The sequence below is a fragment of the Syngnathoides biaculeatus genome, chromosome 8, assembly GCF_019802595.1.
Source record: "Syngnathoides biaculeatus isolate LvHL_M chromosome 8, ASM1980259v1, whole genome shotgun sequence".
Classification (NCBI taxonomy): Eukaryota; Metazoa; Chordata; class Actinopteri; order Syngnathiformes; family Syngnathidae; genus Syngnathoides; species Syngnathoides biaculeatus.
Window position 1 is genome coordinate 15,753,891 of NC_084647.1, and position 20,698 is coordinate 15,774,588.

At 43.9% G+C, this 20,698-nt stretch overlaps 1 protein-coding gene and 1 long non-coding RNA gene across 3 annotated transcripts in view; one reads left to right on the top strand and one right to left on the bottom strand.

Moving 5' to 3' along the window:
- Positions 1–20,698, top strand: part of robo1 (roundabout, axon guidance receptor, homolog 1 (Drosophila)) — a 238,506-nt gene that overhangs the window by 21,376 nt on the left and 196,432 nt on the right. The gene's annotated exons all lie outside the window — the stretch shown is intronic.
- LOC133504397 (uncharacterized) lies at positions 1,095–19,077 on the bottom strand. 2 transcript variants are annotated; one of them, XR_009795946.1, is made up of 2 exons: positions 18,632–19,077; positions 1,095–1,235 (listed from the first exon to the last, which is right to left on the bottom strand). It is a non-coding gene; the product is annotated as an uncharacterized LOC133504397 (long non-coding RNA). The 2 variants fall into 2 exon arrangements; XR_009795945.1 differs by having other exon boundaries at positions 1,095–1,238.

The window sequence follows — 20,698 nt, forward strand, 5'->3', positions numbered from 1 at the left end:
CGCACACCAATTTAGCGCCGACAATCTATCACGCAGAAGAAAGAGGCTTGTGGCTTTTAGCGTATTAGCGCACATTAGCGCTTCTGTCTGTACCGAGATCGGCGACCCCTCGGCAGCTCCTCTCGGCATGGATGGGAAGGCGAGACGTTTATTGTCGGATGTGATTGACCCGCAGATTCGCCGTGATTCATCAGGGCTTTTATTGGGATTGTTTTTTCAATGTGGGTTGGGGTTTTATGCCCACTCAAGGTCCCTGATAAATGTGGACCGCATCCAGTTGATCCTGATTTGATTTATCTGCTTCGACCTGCAAATACTAACATTAGCTAATTTATGTTCATGTTGTATTTTATTTGCAAAGAATTCCTTGATAGGTCTCTGATTTTAGAGCCTTTTTTTTCAGCACCTCCCGTGCTCTGACATTGTGGACCTGAGTGAGTAATTTGACAAAATAATCTGAAAATTAATCTAAAATGAGGCGGCATGGTGGATCGGCTGATAAAGCCTTGGCCTCACAGTTCTGAGGGTCCCAGGTTCAATCCCGAATGCCTGCATCGGTTTCCTCCGGGCACTTCGGTTTCTTCCCACATCCCAAAAAACATGCAACATTAATTGGACACTCTAAATTGCCCTGCTCGTCTCGATGTGTCCTGCGATTGGCTGGCAAGCAGTCCAGGTTTACCCCGCCTCCTGCCCGTAGACAGTTGAGATAGGCTCCAGCACTGCCCGCGACCCTCGTGAGGATAAGCGGCGAAGAAAATGGATGGATGGATGGATGGATGAATGGACTGATCTAAAATGGCGGCTTTAAAGCAAGCTGGCAGACTTGTTGGACCTCTCTTGACGACCAAATTTCCCATTGCTAAGGGAAAGTGGCCTCAGAGGGTGAATTGACCCCCCCCAAAAAAATGGGTTGTTGCAACTGAGCAAATTAACTTGAAAATGGTTTCTTCAAATCAAAATGTCAGAATTCCTTTATTTTTACAGGTACGGCATTTTGAGACAGTTTTGTGGGTCTCGCGAGCTACCAAATTTTGTTGCTACGTGAAACAAATTATACACCAAATGAAATTGAATAAAAAGGGAGATAAATGTGAATTCATCACAAATTTCTCAGCAAAATAACAGTTTTACACAAAATATGTCTATTCACTGTGATTGGCTGGCGACCAGTACTGGGTGTACCCCGCCTGTCGCCCGAAGATTGCTGGGATGGGCTCCAGCACGCCCGTCACCTGCTTGAGGAGAAGCAGAACAGAAATTGAATTAAATTATAGTTAAAACAATTCTAAATATATGATTAAAATGAATTTAATATACGTTTGAACCTTTTTTTCATTTTTTTATATCCTCAAAATTGTTTGATCTATAAATCACATAATAATAATACAAGTAAAAGTGATGTTTTTTTCTGCTTTAGAAGCTGATTTGTCTTTCGCAAACGTGAACCACGACCGTCGTCTGAAAACTGCTTCGGCAACAAAAAAAAAAAAAAAAGACTTTGTCCTTCTCGGTCGACACGTCTGTGGTTTTTAGTTAAACATGTGCAGGGGATGGGGGGGGGGAGCAATTCTCTTTATGCCCAATTAAATCTGCCAAAGGATCGGAGATAGCGCCGACCGAAACCCCGTCTCCCTCGGTGCCCCATTAGAGCGCCGAGAAGCCGGTGGAGGCCCTCAGTAGTCCCTGACTGCGTGGAATTAAAAAAAAAAAAAAAAAGAGAAAAACCTGTGACCCCCAAGCCCAGAGGTAGCTCAGTCCGCTCTCCTAAATCTACAGAGGCAGGATTTGCCTGTCGTTCAGCCAAGACTGCAAATGTACGCCTGCCAACGTAAGGTGAGAAGCTGCCGCTCGCTGATGTGAGACACACAAAAAGACAGATCTCAACATCTAGGTTGAAAAATTTCACTCCGTGGAGCTCAATACATCCGTCAGGGATGCGGACGTCTATATTTATTCACCAGGAAGAAGACGGGTCCTTTGAGAGATGCCAAAGAGGTCCGAACAAAATGCTCCGACGTGCTAAGCCACGGGCTCTCATTTTGCAGTATTCCCAGGTGACTGGCGCAAGCCGCCCCCGCTTGGGATCGATGGCGGTGCGACCAGTTTTGCCGCAGAGGCTTTCGGTCCATCTGTTGATCGCGCAGAGCCAGTCGGGCCGAAAAGCCCCATCGCGTCCTCCAACTGGCATCCTCGTCCGCGGCCAATTACCAAGTCCGCGACGTTTTCTCGCAGGAAAGTAAGCAAAAGTCATTCATTATTTCATACTACAGTGAACAAGAAGTTAAACGCCGTTTATTTCTCTATTTGTCAACTATTGTCAGCTATTGTGCAAAAGAATTCCTTCTGCTCGACGTTCTACATCATGTTCTGCCTCCTTGAAAGTTGATTTAGCTTCAAATCAGTCCTTGTGGTCTTCGTAATCTCACCGAACGTTGCAACCGGAAAAAAAAATTCCATAACTGGTCGGGTTTTCTAAGGACCCCACAAATGAACCAAACGCTTCAATGCAGCTTTAAGACAAAATTCCAGACAACTTTTCAGGCACAACTGCCCGAGGCTTTTCTGTACATTTATCATAAACACGGCCACCAAATTTCATGTGACCTGCTGTTAAGATAATCTTGCTTCAGGGGCTGAAATTTCATAACATTCTTCATGCGCCGCTGGGAAGAAGCAGAGAGAAGCCGCAGTAAAACGGGCCAAAATTCAGATGTCGGCGGTTGAGAGACCATTTGCACAACGTGCGAGGGTACAAAGCTATAAATAAGTTCCATCCATCCATTTTCTTTGCCACTTATCCTTACAAGGGTCGCGGGTAAATTCATCTGCAGCTTAGACTTTGTTCGAACACTTGCAGTGTTGAGGTTTTTTTTCTACGCGAGCTACTTCCAAGTTCACCGTTCTGAAAATGAACTAATTGTATTAATAGGTCAGATTTCAATATTTGGAACTGAAAATGTTCCATTCAGTCCACGCTGGTAGCCACATGCAGCTTTCTACAGTCTCAAAAACATCAGCGCGGACTTGGTGCTGCTGGTTTTTTTGTTCAATTTGTTTAATAATTACAAAACTTTGCATTCTGAGCAGCTTCAGCGGACTATATTAACAAAATAGTTTAGTCTTATAGTACATCCATCGATCCATTTTCTTCACCGCTTATCCTCACGAGAGCCTATCCCAGCTGTCAACGGGCAGGAGGCAGGGTACAGCCTGAACTGGTCGCCAGCCAATTGGAGGGCACATGGAGACAGACAAGAGCCCTACTCACAATCAGACCTAGGGGCAATTTAAAGTCTCCAATTAATGTTGCATGTTTTGGGGATGTGGGAGGAAACCGGAGTGCCCGGAGGAAACCCACGCAGGCACGGGGAGAAAATACAAATTCCACAAAGGCGGGTCCGGGATTGAACCCAGGACCTCAGAACTATGAGGCCAATGTTTTACCAACTGCCCCACCGTGCCGCCCACAAATAAGTTTTAAGGCAAAATTAAAACTTTTCTATAGCAGTAGCTCCTCTAGTTTCCACATGAAGGGTATTCCAGGAGTGTGAATGGAAAATGCTCTAAAATCTGCTGTCATGATGAAACTGGCTTCGGAGGCTATTTTTACCCCCCGAAATCCTTGAACCGCTTCTGAAACCGCCTTTCAATTCAAACTAACACCTCCAAATGGGCCGACGCTAATGTGGTGGTATCGGTCTCGAGCCTCGTGGTCTGTCACCTGAGACCGTTCAAGGACGGGAACACCGTCAAAAAAACAACAACAAGAAAAAAAAACCAAAACAATGTCACCTAACTGGAAATAAGCATCTGGAATAAATCGAATGTGCTTCCAGGAAGGACTGCCGGGACAGATAAAGACACGAGGGAGAAAATGACGGCGATTGAAGTCGGTCCCGTGTCTCGTCATTGTCCGTCCCGCTCTATTATGGAGCTTTATCGCGGCGCCGAATGAGAAAGCCCGCCGCGTCACTCCAAAGCGTCCCGTAACGACGTCGCTTATTGTGAACGAGTCGGGCGAGCGAGGGCGCTAATGAATGAGGCGGCCGCGCAATCAGATAAGGCGGCGGCCGCACTAAGTGGCTCTCTCCTCCTGCAACCTTCAAACGCTGACTTCAACTGAAAATCATGACAACAAATTGGTTTGTTGGGGGTCAAGATTCAGATGTACCCTCAAAACTAATTCCCCCCCCCCCCCCTTCGCCTGATTTTCTTACAGAAAGTGTAAATTAGTCCAGCGGTGGGGGCAAGATTTTTTCCAAAGTTGAGTTCCGCAAATAATGGGGGCCAGTCCCTCCACCTGGAATACAGTCAAGGAATTTCAAGGTCCACGGCAGCGAATCAGTTCCAGCGAGCCACGGAAAAGAATAAACAATGGACAGTCAATTATTCTGCTGGTCCCACAACGATCACGTTAACAATATCGGAATTTCCGCCGCGTCTGCTTACCTGTTGAAATTACAGCCGGCGTTCCGGCCGGCTTGGGGAGCCGTAAACCGGGCGTAACATCATCTCCTCGACAGAACGCGTCGCACATTCAAACTGCGGTCGTGGCGAAGAAGATATAAATACACCAAATTTACATAATTTGACCTGGAGTTATGATAAAAGAGCCATCGGGGGAAATGGGAGGGGAATAATATCCGAGATGTTTGTCTCTTTTTCTGGGGGGAAATGTCAGGAGACGCCAAGTAATGAGGCTGGATTTGTACCTCGTCTTTGGATTTGTTTGTGTACAAATGAGAAGGTCAAACATTGCGCTTTAGAAAACAAGACACGAGCCAAAGACGTCAACCTTCCAACCTCCGCCACGCCCAATGTTTTCTTTTTGTTTGTCCATCGGTTGCTTTGTTCAAAACCACAAGGCTGGAAACCATAATCAATATGTGACTCTACGACCCGGACTTGAAATCTTCATTGAAAACCATAATCCTGCTTCAAAGGCTAATTTGAAAATAACATTTTGTTAAACCCTAACCCAGACTTGACAGTCTCGTAAATTGAAACCCTAAACTTTGCTTGAAACCCAGTCCCGCTTAAAATCTGAACCCATGCTTGACATCTTCCTTTAAAATCCCAAATCTGCCTTGAAAACCTACCCCTGGCCTGAAACCCTCACTTAAAACCAACCCCTAGTCTTGAAACGTCAATCCGAAACCCTAACACTGAATTTTAACTCAAAATGTTTATCTCAAATTCAACCGTTTAAAATCCTAATGTGGAAAACTGTTTTTAAAGCCAAAGTGAAATCTTAATCCTTATTTAAAACTGTAATTTAATAGATTAATTGGAACCCCCAACAGGCGCCACGGTGGCTCAGCCAATAAAGTGTTAGCCTCACAGGGTTCAATCCCGGACCCACCTGTGTGAAGTTTGCATGTTCTCCCCGTGCCTGCGTGGGTTTCCTCCGGGCTCTCAGGTTTCCTCCCATATCCCAAAAACATACAACATTAATTGGACGCTCTAAATTGCCCCTAGGTGTGGCTGTGAGTGCGATTGTAGTCTGTCTCCATGTATCCTGCGATTGTCTCGCACATGGTACCCCGCCTCCTGCCCATGGACAGCTGGGATAGGCTCCAGCACTCCCTGTGACCCTTGTGAGGATAAGCGGCTAAGAAAATGGATGGATGGATGGATCGAACCCCAAACACTGGCTTTCAACCCTAGCCCTTGCTCAAAACCCTGGTTTGAAACCTTAACCATAACTCAAAACCGCAATTTAAAACGCTAACCTGAATGAAACCTTATTTCAAACTCAAAAAATCATTTGAACCCCTCTGGCTCAAAAACTTTATTTTGATCTATAAACCAGCCTTGAAATACTAATCCCGTTTTAAAAATCCTGGTTCAAAAGTCTAACCCTTGCTTGCAACCGAATCCCGTTTAAAATCCAAACCCATGCTTGACAGCCTTATTTGAAAGTCTAAACCTGGTTTCTAACCTGCTGTGAAACCACATCACACAAACTTAACTCTTGTTTGAAGCCCAAGCCAACAGACGACGACCACCAAGCCCCACCTGACTGGAGACGACACGTCGCAATGGTTTAAAAAGCACCTGACTTGCTCCCACCAAATCATCTTCACAAAGTTTGGGCTTGATTTCAGAGCGTTAACACGTCAAATATTTACTTCCTCGGTCAAACAAGGCGTTAAACGGTCACCCCGACGCGGCGACGGCTTCGCAAGGACGCAGCGTTGGCAGCTAATGTGCACTTTGTCCGCGGAGATGCCGCTCGGGTCGACGTCGCCGTGGATTTATGCTTTTGGCTGGCACACAAGTGAACGTTTGCTGCACGATTGTCAGCCACGCTGCTTGCCACAAGTTGTGACTTTGCAGCTACTGAATCTTTTGCTTAGCTATTACACGTGCACCAATTTATCGACAACTCGATGATCATATTAATTTGTGACTTTTTTTAATATTCTATTAATCATCTAGAGCAGTGATTCCCAAACAGTGTGCCGTGAGCGCTCTTCAGGTGTGCCGTGGGAAGTTATCCAATTTTTTTTGTAATTGCTAAAAAAAACCATTCATTTCCAAGAAATAATGTATCTTTATTCATCTATTTATGCCAGTGATGCACAACGACAGACGGAACAAAAAAATCCTCTTTTATTAGATGGCAGGGAGTACATACAGTAATTAATCGAACCATAGTTGGTGACATTTACTTTTGTTGGTGTGCTGTGGGATTTTTCAATTGTAAAATATGTGCCTTGGCTGTATAAAGGTTGGAAATCACTGAGCTAGAGACCTTGTTTCATTTAAAATTGTCCAAATCCTCTCATTTCAGCAATATACGTTGACAAATATAGAGACGTGCTAACACGCAGAGGACGTGTCACTCGAGAACTGCAAACTTTTAGTCTTCTATCAAACTTCTGTTCTATGAGTTAAACTCGGCACTCTGACGTTTTGGTCTGTTGGCTCCAGTGTTGCATTGAGAAAGCAGGAAAAATAATGGGTTGCCCCTTCATTTCGACCATCAATCCATTTTCTTTGCCGCTTATCCTCGCGAGGGTCACAGGAAGTGCTGGGGCCTATCCCAGCTGTCAACGGGGAGGAGGCAGCGTACACCCTGGACCGGTTGCCAGCCAATCGCAGGGCACATCAAGACAAACAGCCGCACTCAGAATCACACCTTGGGGCAATTTTGAGTGTCCAATTAATGTTGCATGTTTTTGGGACGTGGGAGGAAACTGGAGTGCGTGGAGGAAGCCCACGCAGGCACGGGGAGGACATGCAAACTCCACACAGGCGGGTCCGGGTTTGAACCCGGGAACTCAGAACTGTGAGGTCAATGCTTTACCAGCTTTTCCACCGCGCCGCCCTAATTTTGACCACGGAGGTAGCAACACTTTTATTCTGAGTGGCTGGAATATGAATGAGAACTTTTTGGCATATTTCGGAGTTGTTGGACCGGAGTGCCGTCGTTGTGTGTTCCTCTGCCGCCTTTCAAATCAAATCGACTCAAGCACAGCAGAACGTAGTACGTACGTATCTGGCCGCTCTCATTCTTCCTCCCTGTCAGGCGGCTGTTTTATGACTGCCAAAGCCTTTTGATTTTTTTTTCCTTCTTTTTACGGCGAAGTGCGTCCATTTCAGGATCGGCCCCTTTAATCACGGCAAACACAATTGAGGACAATCGATAGCGCTTTCACGTTTGGTCATACATCACTTTTTTTTTTTCCACCCTTCCTTTGGCTCCTTTTTTTTCTTCTGTGGCGGTGAAGCGTAAACGTACTCGATGCTTCTTGTAGCTTGAGGTCGGACAATGTTTTGTTTTTTTTTTTACACACCCAATCATTTGTGTTCAAGTGCCGTATTGCGGTTGCAGTGGAGTACGAGTCAAACAAGTCGGGAAGCTACGACTCTGCTAAATGCTAACGTTAGCACAGCTGTCCGTGTCGAAAAATTGATAGATTTGCGATAATTAATGACCCAAATTTGCACAGGTTTAGTACTGAATGCAATCAACAGGGGATGACTTGTAATAATTAAAGTAACTGGAGTGTATTGAATGGTCGGCAAGTAAAACGCAAAGAACAAATATTACAGGACTGACATCAGAGGGCTATGTGGGGTAGCATCTACCCTGGTCATGTGACAAAAAAAAACCCCAAAAAATAAAAATAGCTAAATATAAATTACTTCAAAAGCAACATTCAAAAAATTAAGTTGATTTCACAATGACAACCTTCTTTGAAATATATTTGTATCGCTTTTATAATTTTTTTCATGTAATTGCAGTGGTCTACTTCTGACACATTTCTTAGCATTCTGAAGCGTTCATAACTAGGTCGGGCCGACTCGTTCGCTAGTCCTCGAAGCGGCGGCGCTAACGTTAGCGTGGGTACCTGCGACGGTCTGAGCACTCCCCCGTGCTGAAAAGTCTCCTTGTGACTAACAGGGGAACTCTGGGTACGTAGCAGACGCTTACTGGGAAATGTCCCGGTCTCAAACTTCCCCTTCTTCTACATAGAGCGAGCTAGCATACGTTTATATCCTAACCGTAACCCTAACCTAACAAAAGTTGAGAAAAAATATATACACATATATGTATGTTCGCTGTGTTCATCTTTGGCGAAAAGTTATCGAATGGCACACGTTAAAGCATGGATGGGGGTGTTTCGGACTGGCCGGAAGTTTACAAAATATACACGCATGCGCATTAATATCCGCGCAAAGAGACTTTGCAGCACTGGGAGCGCTCAGACCGTCACACCCGGCCGCGACAATTTGCGCACACGTCACTTTGTCGAAGCAGATGGGGCCCCGGAGAGGGTGGGGGGGGGGGCAAAGGTGAAGGACGAGCAATATAGAGTGGAGAAATGTGCGTCCCGACCTGTGTGATGGCGTCACCTGCCTTTGTTCCCCTTTCCCGTCCCCCCCACCACCATCACCAACACTCCCCGGCTCACCCCCCACCAGCTGGTGATGAAAGCACACAAGTAATGGATCTTTTTTTCGACATCCACGTCTGGCTAAACTAGTGAGACAGCTTTCCGCGCTACCGCACGCCGGCCTTTGTTGCCTCGGCTTCTATCGAGATGGTGTTATTTTTTTCATTTTTTTATTTTATTATTTACCAACGCTAGAAAGAATGTCAATGTAACAGTGGAATTACTACAAGAAGAAAAGTCATTTAGCAGTACATTATTTTCATGTCAATTGGAGCTCTGGGGATTTTTTTTTTTTTTTGACTATTTATCATTTCCTGAAAACAAAATTATGGTATGGACGTATGAATAACCAAATCAGAGAAACTGATTCAGTCTTTCCAGAGCTGCATGTTGATTCATGTGATATAACAAATCCACTCGTGAAATGATATCAAAGCAGACAAAGGACAAGTGTGATAGTTACATTATTTTTTGTACTTTTAGTTTTATGTTTACATATTTTTAAATGAAATCACACAAAGAAAGTTAGTCAAATTTTTGTCTTTGTCAATTTGAATAAAAGATTTTTATCTACAAATGTTACATTTATATCCATATAAGCATACTTTTATTCAATTTGAATTTCAAATTATTCTAAAAACAACAGAAAAAGTCAGACTATCATTTTTGTGTTTTATAAATTATCCCTACATTAAATTCCTCTAATAACAATGTTTAGGTTCATTTTATTTATAATTTAATGTGAATTATTATATTATTAAAACAAACATGTAAAATGTTTTAAAGTTCAAATGATGAAAATGCACATTTTTAAGAAATAGTTTATATTATAAAGATCTGTAAAAATTGAAGAAACGTACAAATTTCTCAGTTTATTTTAAAATAATTCAAAATATTCCTTTTCTGTAAATTACTTTACAATTCCAATCCAATTTAAATCAGTGTATTGGTCATGAAAATGAAATTGTAAAAATCAATACACATTTGTGGATATCGTTTTTTTTTTCCAACACAGCGCCCTCTGTTGACTGAGGCGCAGCACTGGCCGACTAGCCCCGAATGCAAAATATCTCCTGAAGGCATAATTCTCCATAATTTTACTATGATTTTCTTTTTTTTTTCTTTTCTTTTCTTATCAACATGCTCGCTTACAGCGCGGCTGCCAGTTTTTCCCCGGCAGCATATGTTGCCGCGGCAGCCGGGAGATGATTGACGTGTATAAAGATGCTTCTGTGACGGTTGTTCACGCATGCGGGAACATTCCCGGCCCGCCTCGAGGTGCGGGGGGCCCTCCTGCCGTCGCGTGCGCCCCCCCCCCCAGCCATCCTTCCCAAAACATTGCCGCCCTCGACCTCGCCCATCCTCCGCCAGCCTCCCCCGCTGGCGCCTGTTGGCACGCACACATTTGCCGGGCTCTGAAAATTCAATCAGATGCTTAATTACATCCGAACACGGGTTCCTACCAGCTGGCTTTATTCCCCCGCTCCTGATTAAAGGGATTTGAAAAATGAAATTTAACAGCGCATTTGCATACGCCTCTAAATGAAGGGAATTGTCTGTGTGCATTTTTCGCTCCTGGAGGAATTGGTGGGAAAGGTTCTTCACAATATTAACAGAGAAACGTTTAGTCGCAACTTCAGTGATGAACGGGAAAATGCCGGAAAGCGTAAAAGCAAAGAGTCGTACGGTAACTTCTGGCGTCGCTTCCTTTCTTCAAATGTTGAACGAGCTACGATTGTTACACAAACGTACAATTAGGACAAACTAAGCCTCAGATCCAAGACGTCATCATCTTTGGTTCCCTTCACGAAACGCCCTTTGGACTCGGACCCGAGAGGAACATTTGTCTGAACGGAAGGCGCTGCTCGGGTTTTGCTTCCGAGCTCGCCGGCGACCCGGGCGTGGCGACTCATAAATCAGTCCCCCCCCACCCCTTCCCTAAAAAAAGATGCGCAAACACGACGGCACTGATATCCGGCCAGACGGATGGCGTCGCAGAGGCGTAATGGGGGCCAAGTGGAGACCCGCTCGCCAAGCCGCGCTAACAAAATGGCTCCATCCATCACCGCCAGGCCGACGCCATCCTCTTCCTCATCATCATCGTCGTCATTTCCATACGATGACTGTGCTGCTTTTTGTCATCTTCGCACTGGTACTCCGTGAACTCCGTTAGCAGCTCTTCGATTATCCCGAGGTTCCGTTTATCCGGAGCGACCCAACTTTGACATCATGACAGTGTCAAAAACAGATGGCGCCGTTAGCGTACTAACAAATGGTGATTTTAACTTTTTTCTTCATGAGTCTGAATGTGTGGCACGCGACTCGAGAAGTTGACGTTACGTTGAAAATGTACAACAGGTGACTTGATTCGTTATATCCAGAACGTCATGTGACCAAACCCGCAAAGCAGGTTAGCAGACTTCCGTTTATGTTGCGCTAGCTAGCATTGCTATCGCTTGATGACATGACGGGTTTGAGCACGAAACTTGCTCAAATGTTCTAATGTTCTTCAGACAAAAGCCGCATACAGCAGACCCCCCGGTGTTCGCGGGGGTCGGGGACCAGGCCGGACCGGCAACGGGAAAAATCCACCCATAATGGGCGCCCATTAAAATCACATTACGGAGAGGGAAATGTATACAGTAAATTCTGTCTCCCCCGCTCGAAAAAGAGGGGGTGGACAAATTGCGAGCACGTGAAGGTCCACTCCAGATGTACGACGCATTTGGAGTATTTTTTGTCAAGGTTTTCAGTTGGGATTGGCAACAGTCGGCCACTTTCTGCTGTTCCAGCAGTACGCGGCTGCCTTTTGTGGACAAAACTTGTGAAAACATCTATTCAAGTTTGTACTAGCAGGAATCTTGTGAGAGCGGGATTAACAGTAACATAACATGAAATGGGAAAACCCGGATTAGTAATGTGTGCCTGACGTTCTACTTTCGGTATTAAAATTGCTTTAGTGGTGAGGATGATGAAGGACGCTGTAATTAGTCCCAGTGAAACAACTAGAGGAGGATCAAGCTGTAGGGGCCTTTTGTCTGGCACAACTGCAGGGAAGTGTGTGTGTGTGTGTGGGGGGGGGGTAGATGAGGGGGTGGGGGAAGGGGAATGGCATCCCCCCCACCCTCGCACCCCAGTCCCACATTGTGGGACGTCACTGCCATCTGTTGGACGTGGAGATCACTGCAGATTTTGTGAGCAAAAATCAAGTGAAATTGGAATCAAAAGCAAGAGAAGGCGCGATCAATAGCACAATTTCATTTCAGAGATGACCAAAAAAAAAAATTGATCTACTTATTCCGGACACTGGAGCGAAAAAACAAAAACTCAATTTCCAATCATATTTCTCCGTTGATGAACATGCTGGCACTGAGGCGACGCCGAACTGCATACAACATCGTCCTCTAGTGGACACAGTATATATTACATCAACAACCTACACTGTAAACGTGACCATTCCGAATTGTGTGCGTGGTACACAGTTGACTTGATAACATAATAGTAACAACAGTGATGTGCTAAGTATTTTTTTTTTAAAGTGCTCCTATTTTGTAAACATTTCTTACTAATTTAAATAATAAAAACTGTGAGATAATTCTAAACAAAATTGAAATGATGATGACTGTTGAATATAAAATCATTTAGATATTTGAAAAAAGTAAAAGAAAATTACAAGGAATGACTGAATAATGTGAACAATTGCTGTGCTTGATACCTTGGAAACTAGCGAAACGCGTCATTCATGAAGTCAGGCCGCCTTAACGCAAGAATGCTACAGTAAGTCCAGTAAATTTGCTATAAGACATGTTTTCTTATTTACATTGTCTTTTATTATAGGTATGGATATACTTTATACTTATATTTTTAAAAAGTACAAAACAAGACACTTCTTAGTCTTTGATGAATCCAACCAAACACGACCAACAACATTTTGCTAGCTGGCGCTAAACCGATAGCTTTTTTGCTTTGCGCTGAGCATAAAAACTGCCAATAGCTGAGATTTTTAGCAGATCGTGGGAGGGGAAAAAAAAAAAATCTGTGACACACTTGCGAGGTGAGACCTCTGAGAACATCACACCTGTCTTTTTTTGTTTGTGAAACTAAAAATTGAGTGTTATACCAGAGGTCTACAGTTGTAGGTGATAATCTTGCAGTGGCTTGGGGTTCGCTAGCTACTGTGTCGAAGGTTTCCCGTCTTTAAGTGATCGCAGCTCTTCTGCCTGCACATGTTAACCTTCAGGCGGGTGACCCCGTGACCTCTCGTTGATTGTAGTGGCCCATTGTGTGCGTGTGTGTGTCAGGCCAGATAGAGGCTGAAGGTGTGGGCGGTGCCTGCGCGCTGATTGAATGGCTCGCTGCGTAACGGAAGAATTTGTCCGGTCTTCGTTTTGAGGTGCGAGGACTTCCCGTCGCGCGTTCCCGAGTGACGGCTGTGAAATACAGATGGCAAAAAAAAAAAAAAAATGTTGCTGTGGCGTGTCGCTTGTCTGCCTTGTGGCTAATTTATGATCCCGATGCTATTTCAGTATTGGTATACGTGAAAAAAAAAAAAGTATTTTATTGGAAGTGCATACATGCAACAACACAATCACAATTTGTCTGTAATTTATGGAAATTGACATAAACCCTTCAGCCTACTATGCTTTTTATTACAGTAGCTATATTAATGTTTGTCACAATAGTGGTAATTGAGGAGTTAAGTATTTCTTTTTTCCTTAAGGTGAGTGTAAAAACTTCGAGAAGGACGGCATGGATGGATGGATGATATTAAATTGCAAAACGAAATTTTTCATTATTGCGAGTGGGTGCAGTGACACGGGACAGGGGAGGGGAAAAAAAGGTGAAATTTGGTGACTCACCATAACACAAATTTAATTTTCAGATGATGGAATACTCCATTTGGGAGCCTTAAAATGTTTGAATATTCTTCAATACTGGCAAGGCTGAGTATCGTGGTGAAAAGATGGACTTCGGCGTTTTGGCCACATTTTTCTAAATCTCACTCAATAGCGCCCCCTGGGAAAATTAGAAAAATTCAACCCCCCCCCCGATACCAGTTTTACAAATCAACACCAAACTGAGTGGACATGACCGTCATAATCAAATGCATGGAAAAGTCTTCAGGACCTAAGAACAAAACTGAACTGAACTTCAGCCATTTTGATTTGAAGCAGCCGTTTTCTGAGAATTCCCGCCCTTGTACTTTGACAAAGTCCCACTCAGGAATTTGCCCAAAATGAGCCCCAATCAGGCGGAACGGTGGCTCAGCTGGTAAAGCGTTAGCCTCACAGTTCTGAGGTCCTACGTTCGATCCCGGACCCGCCTGTGTGGAGTCTGGATGTTCTCCCCGTGCCTGCGTGGGTTTCCTCCGTGCACTCCGGTTTCCTCTCACATGCCAAAAATATGCAACATTAATTAGACACTCTAAATTGCCCCTAGGTGTGATTGTGAGTGCGGCTGCTGTCTCTCTCGATCTGCCCTGTGATTGGCTGGCGACTAGTGCGGGGTGTACCCCGCCTCCTGCCCATTGTCAGGTGGGATAGGCTCCAGCACTCCCTGCGACCCTCGTGAGGATAAGTGGCAAAGAATATGGAGGGTGGAGTCCCAATCATTAGCAGTGATTCGAGATGGCTAAATTGCGCCCACCCCCATACCCACACCCTCACTTACACCATCTAACATCCATAAAATCACTTCAAGCGTTCGAAAAAGGGAGTGTAAAGCCATTTGTGTAAGTGACGTGCATTTGGAAGCATTCCATGCTTCGGTAATGACATTCTACACTTTGGCAGGGAAGAAAGCTGCACCGGCGCAGCTCGGGGGGGGGAAGAGATAGCGAGAGCGAGACAATGAGGTTGCGCTTCGACCTTCAGTTTCCCACAGTAACCTGCACCCAACCTGCCTCTCCCCCACCGACAGCTGCAGGAAACCAGGGACGTAACCGTAAACGCAGACTTACTGAGCTTGTCCTCACTAAAATAGTCTTCATGCTCCGTCTGTGTGTGTGTTTGCTTTTGTATGCGAGAGACGCTCTGCCACCGTGATATAAGAAAGAAGATTGTATCAGTGTGATTTTTCAGTCTCTGGGGGGGTCCTTGTTAGCTTGACCTTCAAAGATTAGATTTTTTTTGAGGGGGAGGCGCGGGGGGAGATAAAATGCAACCTTAGAAGCCAGCTACACTTTCAGCAACATGAAATTTGGTAGGCACGTCTGTCATGAGTAAAGTCGTAAAATAAGTCTGAAATGTCACAAGAACTCATTTTGGCTGGTATTGACTATTTTAGGGTTATTTCTAGGGGTCCTTCAAAGACACAGAGTCCTGTAGCCTGGAAATTTGTAAGATTTTTGTCATGGAATGTAGTTGGAGCATGCTAGCAAAGTCTCAAAATACACTTCTCAGGCTCCTTCAAAATATTGGAAGTTATCCAAGAGTTTTTTTTCAATTGCTACCAAATCTGAACCATGTATACGATGGAAAACTGGAAAAAAAAAAAAAAAAAAAACTACTTTTTTCTCACAATGTGTGCCATTAAATACAACATTTTTGAAATTTCAGCCCCTCCGACAAATTTCACTTGGAAACATATTTGGCAGGCACGTCTACTCTGAGTAAACCCACAAAAAAAGTCCCTGAAATCCATGTAAAAAAAGACAGGAAATCAGCTATTTTGGTTTGGAATTCATTTTTTGGGCAATTTCATTGAGGTATATAGAGATAAATTTCATCTTGTTGCTACCAAAGTTGACTGTCATTAACGTTTTAGGAGACAGTTGGATGAGATTAAACCGTGAGTTAATGATGTGTGGACGGGACATGACGGCAAAGTTTGATGAACTCACTAAGTCAGGTCAATTCAGATCAATTTGGCAATTCCAGGAAGATGAACACTGGGTAAAGTAAAAAAAAAAAAAAAAAATGGGTTTATCAAATTTGTTTTCGACACGTCAAATGAACTGTAGTCATCTGGGGACACTGCAGAGGTATAGTAGAGTCATCATGAAAGTTCTGAAGAATTTGACCCAGGTTTGGGATATGCAGCTGGAATAGAAGAGGTCCAAGAACTGACCCTTGAGAGAGGCCTTAATGTCATCACCATTCGGTGAGCTTGAAAACTTTCGATGGTTACGAAATAACTCATTTCCTTCAGGTAGAACCTGAACCAATGAAGGACAGTTCCACTGAGTCCCACCCAAGTTTCCGACGTGTTCAGCAGTATGTTATAATCTACTGTATCGAAGATCCAACAAAACAAGAACTGTGTTCAACGTTTGAATGATTTAACACTTTGATAAGAGCGGATTCTGTACTGAGATGAGGTCATAAACCTGAGTGAGTTGAAGAAAATGCTGAGTTGATTAAAAAGCACTTTCCTACTGATCCTGGCTATGAAGGTTTGTGGGATGGATCGATGGTTTGCCAACAATGAAGCATTCAGTCTTCTCTTTTTTCAAAACAACTTAATGGCAGCTACTTTCGGAGCTTTCGGAAACTTGCTCGGCTGAAGTAAACCATTGCTTATTTGATGTAAATCATCTAGCACTGACTTTGCAATAGTTTTGAAAAAGTCCAGTGGTATAGAGCTCGTGCACGTGACCTCACCATTTTCACTGCGCCATATTGATGGTCAAACGGAGCTGCTCGACATTGATCATTCCATAGCATACCAACTGAAAAGCCCGGAAAAGATCGATGGATTTCGGCAAATAAACGTGATGATGGTGCCCAACAAAATACATATGCCTGTGTAGCGATCACTTCATTTCAGGTAGGAGTTATTCTTAATCTCAAATTACCAATTAGTATCGAAAATTCCGAATTGAGTCATTTAAGAACAATGTGTATTTAAAAAAAGAAAATAAACCGTCTGTCGCAGAGAGGTTTACGTGTGGTAGCAATACGCTTCTGTGTACAGAGGAGCCGACTCGCTGTCTTTTTTTTTTTTTTCAATCATGGTTAATGAACGTGAGTTTGTGTAAAACCAGGGGGTCATTTATTTATATATTGTACCACAGATGCATTATTTGCCTTGAGGATGCTCGTGGACAAGTACAGAGAAGGTCAGAAGGAGCTACATTGTATGTTTGTAGACTTAGAGAAAGCCTATGACAGAGTACTAAGAGAGGAACTGTGGTACTGCATGCGCAAGTCTGGTGTGGCGGAGAAGTAGGTTAGAATAGTACAGGAGATGTATGAGGGGAGAAAAACAGAGGTGAGATTCGCCGTTGGTGTGTCAGAAGGATTTAAGGTAAGGTGGGACTGCACCAGGGTTCCGCGCTGAGCCCCTTTCTGTTTGCGGTAATAATGGATAGGCTGACAGACGAGGTTAGACTGGATTCCCCTTGGACCATGATTGCAGATAATATTGTGATCTGCAGTGAAAGCAGGGAACAGGTGGAGGAACAGTTAGAAAGATGGAGGTACGATTAGATTAGCCGAAGTAAAACAGAATAGATCTGCGTGAATGAGAGGGGCGGGGCAGGACGAGTGAAGCTCCATGGAGAAGAGATAGCGAGGGGGGATGACTTCAAATACTTGGGGTCAACAATACAGAGCAATGGTGAGTGTGATAAAGAAGTGAAGAAACGGGTCCATGCGGGGTGGAACAGTTGGCAGACGGTGTCTGGTGTTCTATGTGACAGAAGAGTCTATGCTAGGATTAAGGGCAAAGTCTATAAAACAGTGGTGACCCCGGCCATGATGTATGCATCAGAGACCGTGGCCCTGAAGAAACAATAGGAAGCAGAACTTGAGGTCGCAGAAATGAAGATGTTGAGGTTCTCGCTTGGTGTGAACAGGTTAGAGAGGAGGATGCACAAGACCAAAATGGAAAAAGATGACATACTGTAGCGACCCGTAACGGGACAAGCTGAAAGAAAAAGAAGTATTGAAAAAAATTGAGTGGCTCCATCACTATCGAGAGTTTATTTTTGATTGAGAACAGATCCAGAAATGAAGTATTTGTGTGCGCCCAGACTTTTATAGACTTTCAAACTCTTCTCTGTAATCTTGACGACTTACTCACCAGATCCACGTGTAGATCCAGTTGTCCAAGACAAGTGGAAGCGGGTTAACAGTCCAATTTCAGCGACTTTGGCATTAAAAATTAAGTCCTCTATGCCAAGTGTCTCATTTTTCCACGTACCTTCGTTTATTATCATCATCTAAATGTTAAACAGTATCGGGCAAAACTCTGGGCGTCGTCTCCAACCGACTTAGCATTGAAGAATGCTTGGTTTGACCGCCACTTCCGGCCATTGACGTGATTTGATGACGTAGGTGCACGAGCTCTATTCGGTCAATACAACTTGTGATTGGTTTCAGGAGATGAAAGTTTTTCGTTACAGTTTCATGGTCAAGGTGTATTAATTTCTGTCTCATTAATAGTTGTAGTTTTACCTTGACTGGTTTTTGGTGTTGCGTCATTTTTGCCGATTTATGCAGACAAAGTTTTACAACTCCAACCGACGTCTTGACCACTACACATTCCAAACATGCCCTCACTTTTTATCTGTTTTTGCTTGTTTTTCTTGTCTGCGGACGATGGTGCTACGCCTAACGTTGCCTCCTCTGTTTACGAGCCGCGCCGAGGCACTGTCAGCGTTGCCATTTCCGACGCGCTGCCGTGTGATGTTCTTTCAGAACCATTAGGGGATTTACTGCGTTGCACATTAACAAGGCAGTCATTTTCCCGTGTGCGTGTGTGTAGTGCTGCACACTCACATGATGAAAATCCATCCGTGTATGAGCATCGTGGGTGTGGCGGTGGGAAAGAGGACTTGGGGAGATTACTCCACACCCGTCCCCTCACCGGTGAGATGCAAGCTGCTCCCAAAGTCAAGGCTGCTCCGCGGTGATTGATTTCTGACATCCGCGGACGAGTGACAGGCTGGCCAAAGACAGCGGGAAGCGGATCTCAGACACACACACAGTCTCGTGGTTGACGGCTCCTGCTCAACTTCCAGCATTCAGCGGATTCTTCAAAGAGAGCACAGAAAAAAAAGTAGGGATTGCAGCTGTGCTGGATTTTTACAGCCACTTTGCCCTCTGAGGGATGGATCCGGTCATCGAGGAGGATCGGAGCTTCGATCCGGCGCCCGGCGGATCTGACGACACGACAGCGGCTTCCGCCAGAGCCCGGTCCTGAGCCGGAGCGGCTCGCTCGGAGGCATGGCGAGGCGGAGGTCGCCGCCGCCGCCCCTGCTGCTGCTGCTGCTTCTGCTGTTAGTCGGGGCGCACAGTGGGGCGTGCCGGCCGGCGGACGCCCCGGGCAAATTCAGAGGCAGCTGGAGGTGGAAAGGGGACAGGAGCCGTGAGTAACCAAAGCATCCCAAAGAAGTTTGCTGCTCTTGTTAAAAGGATTTGGGGTTGGATCCTGTTTGCTCCATTGTGGAAATGGAGGGCGAGAAAAGGCAACGACATGAAAAAAAACACAGAAGAATTAGTTAAGAGTTGGGGGGGTTATTACATTTACCAGGCAAAAAGAAATCCCAGTAAAAGACAAAAGTGGTAACTTTATGAGAATAGCGTAATATTAGAAGAAATTAACATTGTGAAAAATAAGCAGACTCACAAGAAAAACAAAATCAACATTACGATGATGAAATTGTGGAATTACAAGGAAGAAAAAGTTTTCAACACAAACTATAACGTTATGATAAAATGTCATATTCTGAGTATAAAGTCATAGAATTGCAACAGCCCAGGAATAAAGTTATGGAATTTTCCAAGAAATAGGCGGTAATGATTGTGGTATAAAAGTAGTTGTCATTATATCGCAAGGAAGTTGTAATATTATAGTAAAGTCATAAAATTACAGGGAAATAAGAACAAATTTCAATATCCTGAATATAAACTCAGAGAATAAATGGAAATTTTTCTCTAAAAACAAGGTGACAAAATCATTTGGGGGGCAAAAAGTAACTCTAGAAGAATACAATATGTCAGACAATTATGAAACAAGTCATTTCAAATTTAGGAGAATAAATTTGTAATGTGAAGAAAAAAGTCTAACAAAAATATATAAACATTGAGGAAAATAAATTAAGAGAATTGTTGTGATACTGCACGAATAAAATTCTCCAATTTCCACCGCCCAAAAGTTTCAATATAAAAAGAATGAAGTCGCAGAATTACGAGGGGAAAAAAAGATTATTAAATGACAAAGAAGAACAGAAGAAAGTCAGAAAATTACAAAAATTAATAATTTTCCCCCCTTTTTTTTATATAAGTAAATGTTTTACTAGTACCAACAAGGATGAGGTCAAAGAATTTGAAGAAAAAAAACGAATATTGGCATAATAAAATATGACAATTAAATCGAGATTGAAGTCATGGAGTTATATTACAAATAAGATTAATCTTTATAAGAATAGATATGTATAATGAGAAAAATGCAGTAATATTACAGGAATAACATAATTGAAATGAGAGACGAAGTTGCAGGATTGAAATATAAAATCAAGGAATTATGAGACAAAAGTTAAATTCCCATGTCAAGTGGCACTGGGAACTCGTTCTGATTTCACAATTTCTTTTTGCCCTTTGACCTTTTGGAGCACCTTGACCTTTCTTCAGCATTCAGGCCATTGTCCACTGATGTGCCTAATGAACTGTCTTCTCCGCCTCTCTTCCGTTGTGAGCGTTTGGGCTTTTTGTGCAGACATCTTTGTACTTCCTGATGGCGTCCCTCAGGGTCTCACTGGCAGTGTCTTTTTGATGAATGGGCGACTCTGTAGAATACGCCACTCCGAGTCGTTACGTCCGCTGACGCACGCTTGCTCGGAGGTC